Source organism: Magallana gigas, chromosome 7 (genome assembly GCF_963853765.1).
Source record: "Magallana gigas chromosome 7, xbMagGiga1.1, whole genome shotgun sequence".
Classification (NCBI taxonomy): domain Eukaryota; kingdom Metazoa; phylum Mollusca; class Bivalvia; order Ostreida; family Ostreidae; genus Magallana; species Magallana gigas.
The window spans coordinates 8356654-8372623 of record NC_088859.1 but is presented as its reverse complement, the minus strand read 5'-3'; the positions used below and the strand labels follow the sequence as shown (position 1 = coordinate 8372623).

At 34.1% G+C, this 15970-nt stretch overlaps 1 protein-coding gene across 5 annotated transcripts in view; it reads left to right on the top strand.

The window, feature by feature from the left end:
* The first annotated feature begins 1548 nt into the window (after positions 1-1548).
* LOC105325110 (receptor-type tyrosine-protein phosphatase epsilon) overlaps positions 1549-15970 on the top strand; it is an 82161-nt gene continuing 67739 nt past the window's right edge. Inside the window, exons 1-2 of one of the 5 annotated variants that reach the window (XM_034456031.2) lie at positions 1549-1939; positions 2624-2997. The gene's annotated coding sequence lies outside the window, so the exon portion shown is untranslated. Of the gene's footprint in view, positions 1955-2623; positions 2998-3062; positions 3344-7065; positions 7285-15970 lie in introns of those variants that run through there. The other 4 variants (XM_066067354.1, XM_034456034.2, XM_011424493.4 and 1 more) reach the window with 4 other exon arrangements.

Genomic DNA, 15970 nt, shown 5'->3' with positions numbered 1-15970 from the left:
ACAGATCGAGATACAGATTGAGTCACAGTTCTTTATTATGTAAGCAAAGCCCAGGTCACACTTTGTTTGCATTTTGAATGTTGACAAAAAATTAGGTTTAAATCCAAAATGAATATGACAAATGCTTGGTACTTTTTATGATATATTAAACTAATGTAATTAAAAACATGGCATTAGCCTACCAGTAGTTTATATAATAAAGAATTGTGAGCTCTGTATCTTAATGCTTATAACTGATTTCTTTATGACTGACACTCAAATTTTGGTTGATCATTGGAAATGCATTACTAAATCATTATAAAAAATAAAAATTTGACCAAAACCGTGACTGTGCCCATTTAAAATCTGTTTCTATATCTGACTTTAATTGGCTTGGTATGGGGCTACCCATACATTCATTTGAAGGAATGAATTATGTCCAAAGAGATTTCGTCACAGTATGATCAAAGATTTGGTAGGGAAAGGGAATGTTAGACCTTTGGCTTGACCCTGCAAAGGGAAACAACTTTTGGTGTGGATTGGTCTCAACTTGTACTGCCACTTGTGCTTAAAGTCACTTCTTTGTAATGTTTGATAACTCTGTAAGCCTTGACCAGAGTGTTATTATAGTATATTCTGCAATCTACCCATTCCAGAAAAGTTATGTTTCATGGCCGAAATCTTTGAAGAAAACCGGTGAGATGTTAAGTCCCATTGATTTAAAATAAATGGCAAATTTATCACAGCCAAGTTCGCACCATCTGAATGTTTTTGTGGTAAAGAGGAGATCAACTATGTATCTACATCTTCTCTGCTTCAAGTGTTCAGTTTATTCGCACCAAGAGAAACTTTGTTTACATTTTGGAAAGTTTGGATTGGATTATTGATTACTGTACAGTCTGATTTAAAAAATCTTTTCCCTTCTTCTTACACTCATTACTGTGAAAGGACTACATGTATATACCGGTATATACTGGTACACACCCTTTTAAGAGAAGGGGATTGATTTGAATCGGACTGATTAATGTGTAGGTGTGTTAATAAAAAACACTCTATGTGTACTTGTAGTTATTACATTTAACTGATTCAGCTAGACAAGTATAATGTAAACTTTATAGACTCATTTATCAAGACTGTGGACAATGGGTAGTTTGATGTGTCAAACAGTAATTTGATGTAGGCATGTCTGTTTCATTGTTGGGCAGCATTTAGTCAATGACTATAGAAATCAGCGTTTGTGTGATTCTTATCTCTGCCTGTGTTGTCGATGCATATTTCAATTCATTTTAAGGCAGTTTTAATTTTCATTTGTTTTTATTCGTGAAAAAATGAAAGTTACATCATACCAAAATTCCATGGTCTTATTAAAATAGCTCTAAAAAGATGTGTGATTGAATCAAATTTACATATATTGTAACAGTTTTAAATTATACATTGTAAATGAGATTTCGTTACCTAATATTGCAACTCTCTAGTGGGAATTGAGCAACCATCATTATTTCGGATGATGACTGGTATTTTTCAACTTTACATTAATTTGTATTGTCTGGTAATATTACTTTTACAGATTTCCCAGAATGAGTTTTTTTTGGCGGATGATTGATGAACGATCTTGTATGCCCCCATTCTCACCGCAGAGGGGGAAAACTCATCCCCCGAGTTGCTTCCTGTGAGTGCTGCAAACAGTTGATTGATCACAAATCGCAAACTTATTCAGTTAGGAGATTCGTAATGAGATTATATTATACAACAGATGAAAAACGCTCTCCAATAAAACATCAGCGCCAATATGTGTTTAATGGTAATGAGACGATCTGACGAGACCGGGTTATTGCGGAACACAAACCAGCCACAACTGCTGTCAACTTTCACTATCGCATCCAGAAAACCTGTCTATACAGCTGACGTTCGCCTGAAGTCTAATTATGATTGGTCATCCTTTAACTTCATCTAAATTATGGTATCTTAAAGAGGAGTATGTACATCTACATCAGCATGATGGGATTATTTGTAATAAGATTTACTTGTTTGATTGTTATGATAATAATCTTCATCGTGATAGATAGGTGAGAGTTCTTGTTACAATAAAGTGATAAATGGAAGGTTAATTAAGTAGGGTGCTTAAAAATGCTTGATGGTATAAGCCTTTAGGGCTACTGAATTATTGGATGCTTGTGGAATACTTTATAATCAGCTCATGCATTTTTGATGACTAAATAACCCACTGTCAGTCGGTCCTAATCGGTTTCAATTTTCTGTTCAGTAGCTGATATAAACTTGTAGACTGGTGGCTAAATAGCCATTAGAACACTACAAATTTATCTTGATCAAACATCATAGATATTGACAATGATACCATTTATTGAGCCTTAACAATCTCTATACACTATTACAGCCTCTGGCAAATAGGTTATATAATCACAGATCATTTCAATGAAATTAACATATAATTTGCAGTATCTTTCTACAAGATTATCATTGTTTATTATGCATGTTATGTAGAAATTATATTTTAGATTATTTAAAGATAGTGTTCAAAGTGTATTTGAAAACTCCAAAAAAAAAGTAAAATGGGTAAAAATGCATAATTATATAAGATAACAAAGGTAGATATTTTATGTTAATTTTCTCTTTTTCCCCGCAGTTATAACCCACCTTTTATGACACAAAATGGTCAGGCTTGACTTGATTTGGAGAATGGTACAGATGAAACTAAGACCAAGAGAGGGGGTAATGACTCTTGTCACTCCAGGGAGTCAGGCTACAGGTAGTACAGGACGACCGGCATTCCATGGGGACAGATCTGATTGGGTGATCTTGACCATCAGTGAAGTCTTCATCACAGCACCCCTCTTCCTCCCCACCCACCCACCCTTACAAGGACAGGAGCTGAGAGTGAAGGTTTTGATAAACAAGGGCATCAGGTTCCAACTCCTATTCTCTTAATTTGCCACTGCATCGGATTTACTCCTCACAGTACAAGTACATCAATAGTATCCGGAGGATGTGGCATAACAGGTAATTGTAGAAATAATAAAAGTTGGACTGTTTGTGTAGTTGTGCCAGTAGTTGGGTCAGGACCATTGAGGGGATTTCTGTGCAGTGACATACATGTAGCTCATGCTATTGTACTTAATTAATAGACTTTATAGTGGGCTATTGATTGAGTAGTGTCTGTTGATGCAATTGATAAAATCAGAGTACAAATTCCAATTCCATAGAGTTTGGCTTTTGTGAGAGATTCAGAACAAGATGGAATATGTAAACATACAGTATAGGGAGACTGCGATTGCCTTGAGGTTAACAATGCCTCAAAGTCAATCATTATGATATATACCAACTGGAATTGCTCTTTATCACACGGGTAGGTCTGCATTGCTTGATTGTATTTCTAATTTAAAGAAAATTTTAAAGTTGATGTATAGTTTTTTTTTTGCTATAATTTTTTTGCTGTATTTTTCTTTCTTATTTCTTAATTATTTGAATTTTTTAATTGTCCAAAAGACTGATTTTTAGCCCTTCCAAAGTAGTCAATAAGTCTTTTGTTACGAGATTCCTGTGGCATATCATGAACACTGGTGGTTAGTAAACAAAGCTGGGCTCTCTATAGAGGATAAGACTTAATGGAAAGAGTGTGTACATTGATACGTGGATCAGATAGTCTAGCCACCTCAGCAGTGTAAGATTGTGTGAAAATTGAAGATGATGTAGACCAACTGTAGGTGTTCAATAAAGTCTGTCTCGCTCCTCGAGAGTGAAAAAAACGCTGCGGGCTAGTGGGTTATTTGATTGATATTGAGTCAAGTTCAGTCCATTTAGCACAGGAATCTGTTTTTTGGGTTTTTTTTAAGATAAAATCTTTTGGATAAGTAGTAAGTAGTATTTTTACCCGTGGCCCTAATGAAGCTTACATTGACCACTATTAGATAGAGATGCACTAATGGAAAGAGAGAATCAGATGGAGGGTAAGGAATTGATGGGTGATCAAAGGCTCCGATTTAAGATCATTTTTTGTTGGAGACGGATTATTATTTCTTCATACCTATAACTAAAGATGTCACTCCAGACATAAATGTCTGTGTTTCATACTCAGAAAGTGGTTAGGGCACTTCATAAAGATTTAGTTGATAATGTCTGAAGATCAGAAACCAGAACTGGATTTGCAAAGTAAATAACGGTAGATGTTAAATGGTCAGTTTTGTGGAAGCTTACATATATATTTGATGAAAAATACTTGTCCTCTAAAAGATATTACCAATGGAAATGTGAAAGCTCTGGTTTTTTTTACTGCATTGGATTCCAAGATGTGAATTTTAAGTCGGTGAAAGTACATACTTACTGGTTTACCTTTTGGAAAGTATTTAAAAAATTAGGATTCATTGTGATTTTTAATGGATTTTTTCCCTTCTTTGACCAACTTAAGCTGAACCTGTTTTTGCAAGGTATTTGAATGTGTTACGATATCCTGCCATCAGCATCATCCATATCTTACGCTGCTTTGTTTTTGTACATGTCAATAACTAGTGAGGCCATCCTTGTTTGGAATTGCCGCCTTGGGCTTTCTAGACCCAGAAGGGAGGGAGGGAATTTTTTTTTATATTTTTCAAACTTGAAGATCAACTAATTAAAAATTGTTAAAAAATAAAAATCTTTATTCGTTGCTAATAAAATTTTATCAATGGGGGTTATTTCAATGAGGTGGGAGGCAATTCCAAAAAAACAATGATTTTATTTTGGCCTTGCATTGCATTTATGTTCCTCAACAAAGCAGGATTAACTTCACAACTGCAATAATTAAAAAATTGATCGAGATTTTGAACAGCTTCTGCCTTATAAAGGTTTTGAGTGAATCAGTATGGTACCTTATCTGAAGAATATATAGTAAGCAATAATTTTTACCCTTTTTATAAGCTCTTTGATGACAAGTCAGCAGTTTTTTCACCAAAATTTTAGTATTTTTGACGTTCCTGTTGAGTTGTAAGGTACGTCTTCAATTTATCTCATGCGTGATTCATAATATGTAGCAAGTACTTCAGGTCCAAGAGAAGAAATGTAATGAAAAGCTCATTGATAATTCAATGCCTATTAAACAGCTTTAATTTTGAAGCAGATCTATAAGAAGTAAACCAATTCCAGTGCCTTTATTACGTAGTTTACAGGGTGGAGGGGAAAAATCAATATTGGGATTATAATGCACATACATCAAATAGTGTGTTATAAATCATTTCAGGGAAAGTATTAATATTTGATATGGAAGCAACGTTGATGGATAAAAAGTACAGAAATGGTTTACTGTAATTGAAAAAAAACTGCAGTGTTTACCTGAGTGTATTCTGTATTCCTAATACATGTATAAACCTTAGGGACTAAGTGTAACTGCTGTACACCTGAATTCATCTCTCTCTCTCTCTCTCTCTCTCTCTCTCTCTGAAGCATCACAGTTTTTTAATAAGACCGCTCAAAGTTAATTCTATGTTTAATGTTACCTGCAGGAATAGGTTTAAGAGAAATCGGGTTATGAAACAAACAAAGCCCTATTTTAATTTCATTTTTCGGGTTTGATGATACAAAAAACACTGTAATCTAGCTGTAGAAATTCTTAATGTTTAGAACACATAATGGACTTTAAATCAGATACTCAATAGGATTATCAGGAAAGATCACTATTAAAGAGGTATTATACATGTAATTTGAATACTAACTGTATTTGTATTAATGTCAATGAACAAAAATCATTTCTTTGAATGTTTTGTTTTCAGTTTTATTGCCCTCCCTCATAGGTTTGGTATTTTGAAGTGACGTTAAACGTAGAATGAATTTTGGGCGGCCTAAGGACATTGCAACACTAATTTCCTAACCCCTCTTTCTCCCTCCATTTGGTACTACTTACTAGATATTCTGTTCTAGATTTCTTTTTACTAAAGATGCAGTTTTTTTTAAGTAAAAAATCACCAGAAAGGGTAAATTTAGGGGGGGGGGTTGTTGGAAGGGTTATATCACTATACAAATTTAGACCTATATTTATATATTGAACAAATTTAAGGTATCTGAGCGATCTACTGATGATGCTGCTTGCTAAAGATCTTGTGTTGCACAGACTCTTGATATAGTTCATCATTTACTGTTTACATGTTTTTCAAAAGGGGTTAGAGTTATATGATACGCTTTGGAATATATGTTGAGATTTCTTAGTAAGAAAACATCGTAAATGAAAGTCAGTCCCCATGTCACACAGCCAAGTTTTTATAATGAAATGTTACAGGGCATTAAACACACAATAAAAAAGGAAGAATTCCAAATTTCTTATCAAACAGGTTAACTTTTTCTTAAAATCTAGAGTTAAGTCCTTCACATCGTGTTACCTAACCATGGCAATTAAATTTAAACATTTTTATGGATTTTTCGTCCTAGGTATAGCAATAAACCCTTTACAATTCACCTTATAATGATAGCCAAGTCTAATCCAAGCCAGTGTTCCATTCCTAGTCATCATAGATCAAAGTTATAATTCAACAGATTGATCAATCATTTTCTGTTATAAGTAAGTTGAAGTTAAACACTCCTTTATAAAGAAACTGTATTGTTCTACTAGAAAAGAAATCAGTCCTGTAAATGGAGATTTAAAGGGATGTGGTAATTGTAAATAAAAGGGGCGTACAGTTTAACGGGATTCTGCAAAGTCAGGAGGGAATAAGATGCAATCAGTTGTGTTAGAATGTAGGAAATATGGAAGAAAGATTGGGGCCTTTAAAGTGACACATTAGTATGTTTTCTATTATTATTGATTGCAATGTTGCATGCTATTGAATCTGTACACTGATAGATCAAATTATGTCATGGGGATCTTTCAATGGCATATTCATGTTAAGAAAATGTTAGGAGAGCGATTAGAGAGGGAGATCTGAATATGACTTTCATGCATTATGAAGACAATTAATTATGAGGGATCATTAAGATTCTAGCACAACTCTGCCTGTCAGCCGGAAATTTGAATAAAGCTTGGATGGTATTTGTTGAAAGATTTATAGTGGAAATGTTTACCTGAGTATACAGGTAGGAAAGTCAATCGTTAGTGTGTAGATATGGAAGTTTTGCTGGGGGAAAAAGGCCACACTCTGGCATCATTAGTGCTTATTCAGGGAGTACAATGACAAAATCATTGTGGATATATAACAGAGGATCTTTAGTTTAGCTTTATAAGCCTCCGATTTAATTCTTGTCAATTGTTATACCTGGATGGAGATTCATTCTCGTTTGACAGGATTGTGAAAATATACCATATTGAAGTCAAGCTGCATTTCAAGGGTTAGTATAAGATGTACTCTTCATTTATGTTTTTTTTAATTCCCACAAAAAAGCTGCAGGTATATGTTAAAGAAAAGTGTTAATATGGATCTTCCACTGTGAGCAGATATGAGGCCTGATCAACTAAATTTTCTTGTGAATTCAAAGGAGCTAACATAAAACCTGTTGATGGTTCTGGAATTTAGTTTCTATTAGATCGTGTGATTTGTGTGGATAAGAATGAGTTATGGGGATTGGTGTCTTATAGAGTGGGAAATTCAGCTCCTAACCCATCTCACCCGTAGTCTCGGACGTCAGAAAAGAAACAAAATATTCAATCGGTAGAAATGATCTTTTTCAATTTGTTGCCATCTGTCATTGCAGCCTTAATATGCAATGTCAATTTCTTGGGCTGTTATGTAATCGTGAAAACTAGAAATGAGATTGAGGAGAAAATTGCAGGTTGTATTACAAATTCAATGCCTTTAATGGTAAAAGCCCATGGCTTTATTTTGAAAAGAGAACAGTAGACTTCTGGAAGTCCTTCTCAAAAAATAAAACTATTTTTTCTGTAATTTCATTCCATTTTTAATCATGAGTAATGAACAAAAAACTAATTGTTAATTACATTCCCTGTGATGTGTAATGGATTATATGCCTTAAGAGAGTAAGATCATCTTTAGATTAGCATCGCCATGGCTCAGTGGTAGAGAGGAGGCACTAGTACTATACAGGAAGGAAATTGATCCTTGTGTGGCAGGTTTGAACCCTTCTGTGGTATGTTAAGATCCTTCCTTTAATAAATGAGCCTGCATGATGAGACCTTAAAACCAAGGTTCCATGTCAAAGTTTGATAAACCTTTGACTGTATACACCAAACAGAATTGAATCAGTGACTCAAAGGCAAGGCCAATAACCAAAAGGTCGCTGGTTCAAGCCTTGTCCTGATCACTTGATGTTGTGTATTGTAAACGAGGCACTTTATCCATATTATCTCAATTCACCCAGCTGCAATTGGATACCAGCTTATGCTGGGGTTAACATGGGATGGACTAGTGTCCTATCAAGGGGTAGTCAATGACTCTCATCCGATAAGCACCATGGAAACCCTTTGCATCTAATTGGAGGAGGATTTAACTTTAACTGAACAGAATTCTTATCTTGAAGTCATACACCATATATTGGGCATCAAATTGGCCTTGGTTGATTCTTTCAATGCATTGATTGGTGCACAGATTTCAACTTTCAAGATTTTAAAATTTATATTGTTTACTATGCAGCTGCTACACTATCGTAGTCAACAGTCTCCTTAAGGTATTGAGATGTCCCACAGCTCTATAAACATTTTTTTGTCCCAGTCTTGAACACAAGTTGTGTGGGTTTCTCAAGACAATGCTTAATACGAATAAACCAGTTATTATGAAGTAAAGTTTTGTCAGGTTAGCTGCAGGGCCAAGTTAATTAGTAAAATTCCTGACTGCATACGCAATGAGATCTGTTTACTCTTGTTTGATATCACAGTTTTAAATAGGCCACTGTGTCATTGAGGAAAAAGGTTCAGTTGCGGTGATACTGCTGCTATTCTTTGAACTTGTAGAAACACAATGAACTTCATCAAGTCCTTTACCTAATCAATGCTTTGCTCAGCTGAAATCGAAATCCCAGCAATGCCATGATTTACACTATCCGCCTCTACATCTCTTTGATGGTGGATATACATGCCTTTAAATACCACTATACATTCTCTTGTATTAGAAGTCTTATTAAACCCTTGCAGTTGAATAAAATCATGTAACAGTTTCTGAATCTGATAAAATTCAATTGCAGAGTGTTCAACATTTGTACACAAGGAATATCGCCAACTTACATGTCACAACCCTATATACATATGACACATTATAAATAATTTGTAAAGCTCAATATTGTAACTTGGCATCTACAAGTCATATACATGTTTCAGTATGAGTACATGTACTGTTGTCTACTGTCCTTTTCCAAAAGTCATAGCCAAAACCACAGGTACAAGTCTGGTTTTAAGGATCCACCATGATTATGTCTCGGCTATGTCTATCTTCCATCCTACTCTGTCTCTCTAAGCCTGTTTGAATATACAGTGAAATTATTATTCAATTATGTATTATATAAAGTCACATAATTATTTAATCATGCTTAATGCATGCATTTGATGCATGTTGTAGTTTCGGCATAACATTAACGTGTCCCATAATACTGTAAGTGCAAGTTCCCATACCTCCCAGATATGTATATTTTGCATTTATTTAAAAGTTCCTGGAGGTTTTGCAGTTAGTAAATGGTTACACTATAAAGACTTCCAAGTCTTCCAAGTGCATGTGGACAAACTGATGATTCTTTGAAAACAAGTCAGATTGAAATCTTGAGGATTGAAACAGTTATAAATTGCAATTGAATGTAAATAATATAGTTAACTTCAATATCTTGAAAATTCACATCTGGAATATTACCTTAGATAAGTCAAATTGAGTCCCAACCTCAACTGCAGTAAAGTCAAACTTTGTGTTCTTGAACTAAACGGGACTGTTTAAAAACTTAAAGATATCTGAGTATTCGAGATATTGAGGGTAAAATGCTTAAAAAATAAGTGGTTAGGGTTTACAAGTCGATCACTCTGACATATCAATTGTATTAGAGATATCAGTGTTCCAGACATCAAATTAGTTCAACTTTATTTGTTTTGCCCACTACATCTTGAATCTTCAGCATTCAACATAGAGAGGTCTGACTGTATAACCTTCAGTATTTGTATAGAAAATTGTTTTCTTGGAACTATTTAACTATTGTTGATAACCTTCAGTTGGAAGTTTATACCTATTTGCCTAGCTATTATTTTTTTCTCTTTTAAGTTAATTAAAAACAAAAATTTGGAACAAAAAGCTTTAGTCCCAAACAGAAACAATGATGTGGTACCTTGTTTTTACAATGAAAGTAACAACTTTTGTTATTTTAATTAGGAAGCAGGGTATGATAGATTTTGGTTAATGCATTCCCAGGAGCTAAAGCTTTCTGTAAGATACTGTAGAAATAATTGTGGAAATAGCATATTTAGAGTGCTATGTGTTTTTGACTGTTTGAGAACTCTTGAGGGATTGGGTCTGGTTTGACTACATCCTTTCACTGGTTTTAAGGGGTAATTTGAAAACCCTGACATATTTCTTGAGCTTAGGTTCACCTTCCTGGTTGGAGACAATCTAAATTTTATAACTAAGTTACCAGAGTTCTGCAGCAAAAGTGTGTGGTTTAATAAAATACAAATGAGATTAAGAATATATCAATATTTTCATCAAATGAAGAAAAGAAAAAGGAATCCAGCATCTTCAGACAATTAAAAATATTTGAATTGTGTCTGCATGTATTCTTGAGACTGTAAAATAGGAATTTGATGAAAGTGCATGTATTGGGTTGAAGTGTCAATTGCATATAGATTTTTAAAAGAAAATGGAAATAGGATTTTATAATTGCTCTTAAAACCTGTATTTAGATTATTAATTTTAATATGCTAGAGATATAACTTGTGCTAGTGAGGGACTTCAACGTAAGACCTCACAAAATGCCATTTATTGGAGACGACCAGTGTGGTACTTCAGTATTGATATCGTGCTAGCATTGACTGTGATGCCTGAGTCTGTATAAATCTTAACGACTAGATAGAGCTTTATTCTAAGGAAGATTCCATAACTAGCTTCCATGATTTATTTTGGAAACCTTTCAATTAATACAGCAACTAAGTGACCAAAAAAACCCTCTATTCGCAGGCAATAATACAATTGAACTTGAACAATATCCTGAACCCTGATATCTTGAATGCAATAAATATGTCAAAGTGATTTGTAAGTCCCAACCACTTATTTTTTAAGTATTTTACCCTCATTAACTCGAATACTCATATATCTTGAAGTTTTTAAACAGTTCCATCTAGTTCGAGATGACAAAGTTTGACTGTATTTTAGAATAGGCTAATTTCATAACTGTTCATGTACTTCGATGTGCAAATCTATAGTCTGTCCCAAGATATCCTGAATTCAGATTTTGCTTAATTGCTTGATATTTGTAAATACCTCAGGGTTCAAACGATGTTCATTCAAAAGTATGAAAAATTTCCAAGATTTCTTAGTCGAAATGCCCCTGTCAGGTTGGAATACAATGCTAAAAAATGTGATGTCTACGGGGATTTGGTATTGCAGCAAGCCCGGATGATAATGTTGAAAAATTTTGCGATATATTCCGAGTGTATTCCGAATGGAGAAAAGATGTAAACATTCCCCATTATAAATCTTAGGTTATCTTAGGTTTATGGCTTTTACCAAACAAAGCAGTGTTATTTTTACTTTCGTATGAATTAATCTACATATCTTGACATATTTCATTATTTCTTACATAAATGTTGATGCATGGTTATGTTTAATTGTTGAAGATTAATGTATGAATTCCTTCATGCATAATTCATTAGACAATCTTAATTGATACCTTCAACCCTCTATGTTTAGCTTATATTACAGGTACCCTATGCTCACTCATATTTTTGGCTGCTGAGTCTTAGATGTAATATTTGGTTCCCTGGAGGTAATTGATCTGACTTTATCATGTAATTGAATTAAGAATGATCTGTATCAGAGGTTATAGCTATATTGCATGTCAATTCACAGTGCTAGATACCTACCTTTTAATAATGCGGAGGGGGGGGAGTATATAAATATATTACTGGTAGTATGATAGGATGGCATAAAAGTTTAATGAAATGTTGAATTTTGAAGTGGTTTATTTAAATATCAGTTTACATGAAGAGATGGTTAAATTAGCTTGTGTTTCCAGTTCACGAGAGAGAGAGAGAGAGAGAGAGAGAGAGAGAGAGAGAGAGAGAGAGAGCACCTGTCACTACTTTAATACGCACATTATTGTCTCTAAGACAAGGTTCTGTAATATCAGATGCCTCTTCAGTTCTCTGTTGATTGACCTTTAATGGACTGTCTTTGATCTCTCCTATTCTAATTGTATAAGAAGATTAGAACTGTTGCCCCAAGGCAAATGTATGGAAGAAACAAAATTTTTGCAATTACTGTGTCTGTTTATTGTATCATCAGGTGCATACATTTTGCTGAATGTGAATTTATTATCAACATCATGTTTGATATTTTGAAAACTACAGAATAATTAATAGAGTAATATGTTTTTAATAAGCTTGTGAATCTGTTGGGTTTTTTTTTTCAACCAAAAGAAGTACCACCACCAAAAAAAAAGTGTTGTTAGACTAGGAGAGAATAAGAAACTTTATCCTATAATTGTGTTTAACACCAGTTACACTGAAGAGCTATTAGCTGAATAAAGGTAACACTGATGAAGGGACTGCATGGTTGTTTAGAAATTTCTTTAGCGACTTGCTGATGCTTAAACACATTTGGAGCAACTATCAACAATGTCTACAAAAGACCCAGCTTTAAAATTGCTGCTAAATTTCCTTATATGGACTGCATTCTTCAATTCAGTGTTAATGCTAACTGATGGATACCAAGGGTTGACCTTGTATGCTCAGCTGTATAGAATACAATTACCATTCACTTTAGATGTTGAAGGTCACTGGTTTGAATCCCAGTCACATACACATATTTCAAACATGCAGGGACATTTTTACCATTTTCTCTTTGACCTCATACTCATGATGAGTAACCAGACTCGAACAATTTATATCGAAGACATAACTGAAAATCAACTTTGGGTATCGGTAAAGAACTTAGGTACAGTTTTATTCATATTTTACCCTGTTTTAAAGTTCATCACAAACAACGAAAAGTCAGCATTTATTTTCACAAGAATGCCAAAAAATTAAGAATCTATAAATAGTTACCTGATTAGACTTTCACATTGTTAATTGTGATGTCATAAAAAGTGCATTTTCCTCTATTTTTTTAATGTTGCCAGAATTAAAACACCAATTCTTCAGTAGTACCGTAATTGGAAACTATATATGTTTGGCGCTGTCGCCCATGACGGAATTCGCAATATAATTTTTAAAATCTATGGGAAAATGTGCACACATTGGTTGTATTAACGGTAAGCATGTTGAGTTTATTTTACAGATAAGATTTGTGCTACTATTTTAATTTTTTCCAACATGCAGATGTAAATGGAAGACATCAAATATTATTTTTAAATTCTTTATCTTATCTCTTACATGTAAATGTTCAAAATGCCAGATGATGGCATACTGTCATGAACTACAGAGTGCAGTTAATTTTAGTGAATGTCAAATGTCTGATATATGCATTTTAACTGACAAGAGGTACATGTGTATCTGTAATTAGTATGCAATGTAGATGGGTCTTTAAAACAGCTTTCCAGATTCATCTTATGAAATTTGTCTTAGATGGAGATCAACTGAGTCAGATATTAGTGAATCTGAGAATACTTCTCCAAATTAATGTTAACTTGCTTATTGTGAAGGTTCTGTGAGTTGTCCAATAAATTGTTCGTAATGCTTGGGCTTCCCTTGCATTAAACTAACCCCCAGGTTGAAGTGTTATTCAGACAAATTGTTAATGCTGAAGTTAGCAAACAATGATATTTCATTATATCTGTCTGTGTATGATGCAATGATGTACTCAGAATAAGATTTACTATTTTGGTGTGGGCCCCAAAAATTGATCCAAAAAATAATAATTATTGTGACAGTGCACTCATTAACTATATTGATAATTGGTTCATGTTAATGAAAGATCTATAGCAGATTGTTGGGTAATGTTTGAAAGCCAATAGCTATATTGTGTTCAGTATTTAGGATTCACAAAGATACCATAGTGCAACACATATATCACATTTCTAGAAACATTAGCTGCTGAGGTATCAATCTTGTGAAAGATTTAAACTGAATGTATTCAAGTGCACATCAGATGCTGTACAGAGCTATTTCTAGACATGTCCAATTATTTCAATAGAAACCTAAAAAGAACAACCAAAAATTTTTGGTAATTAATATTTTGGCATTAAAGGAATTGCTAGTTGGTGACTTTATTCAGAGATTCTTTGAAATATTAGTGGATCATAGGATCTTATAATGCCTTTGAATTCTTAAGTTAGATAGTTTGTATTTAAACACATTAAATCCAAACTAGGTTCATGCGTATTTTGGGCTAATTGATCCTAGCATGGATCAAGGTGCATGCTTATGCTTTATAACCATACAAAGATCCCATCCAGTGGTTCATCCTTTTGCGTTATAATCATACATAGATCCCATCTGGTGGTTCATGCTTATGCTTTATAACCATATAGAGATCCCATCTGGTGGTTCATGCTTATGTTTTATAACCATACAGAGATCCCATCTGGAGGTTCATGCTTATGCTTTATAACCATACAGAGATCCCATCTGGTGGTTCATGCTTTTGCTTTATAACCATACAGATATCCCATCTGTGGTCCATGCTTGTGCTTTATAACCATACAAAGATCCCATCCAGTGGTTCATCCTTTTGCTTTATAACCATACAGAGATCCCATCTGGTGGTCCATGCTTGTGCTTTATAACCATACAGAGATCCCATCTGGTGGTTCATGCTTTTGCTTTATATTAACTATACAAAGATCCCATCTGGTGGTTCCTGCTTATGCTTTATAACCATACAGAGATCCCATCTGGTGGTTCATGCTTTTGCTTTATATTAACTATACAAAGATCCCATCTGATGGTTCCTGCTTATTCTTTATAACCATACAAAGATCCCATCTGGTGGTTCCTGCTTATGCTTTATAACCATACAGAGATCCCTTCTGGTGGTTCATGCTTTTTCTTAACCATACAAAGATCCCATCAGGCATCTGGTGGTTCATTTGTGCTTGTGCTCAACAGGAACAGCCAATCTAGTGTTTTTGATGAATCAATGCTAACATACTTTAAGGTGTTGATTTATGCTTTGGTTGACCTAATTTTAATATCATTGTTGTTTGCAAAATAGGAATGTTTGACTTTATGGTTTCATTTGGTGGTTCTGCTTTTTTTTTTTTACTGTAGACCATGGATATTATATTTAAATGAACCTGTGCTTATCTTTGAGGGATGGTTCATACTTTTGGGTAGCTTATAACCTATGCCATGGTTTATCAGGTTTTGCTTAGCCAAAGATGTATGATTGAGTTCATCTATTGATTCCATTTGGTGGTTCATGGTTTTATCAAATGAAGACTGGGATTAATTTGATGAATCAGTGCTAACCTTTTTTTGTTGGTGAATTAATACTTTGGATTGGCTCATTACATAAAATCATGGTTCATGCTTGTGTTTAGCAATAGAGGTATAATTGAGTTCATCATACATGTTTTCCCCCTCTGACTGTTCATTCTTGCAATGGTGGATCCTTAAATCTAATCAACACAATCGGTTTTGTCTATGAAGAGTAACAGTTTTCAACATGAATGTCTCAAAAATAAGTCTCAGATGTATTCATCTTTAGACTGAAATGAGAACTATCTGGTGACCTCCATCTGTCATTGAATGTACTTTACAAGAAATATAATGTGATGGTTGGGAATCCGTTTTATGGATTTCATCCTGTGACATAAGAATGAAAACTTGAACGACAGCACACTTGCAGGATATCTGACCCATTTCGACATACTGTTGTCATAAAATGAAATGTTTTATTGAACTTCAATTTTTATGAATGATTAGATAAGACAT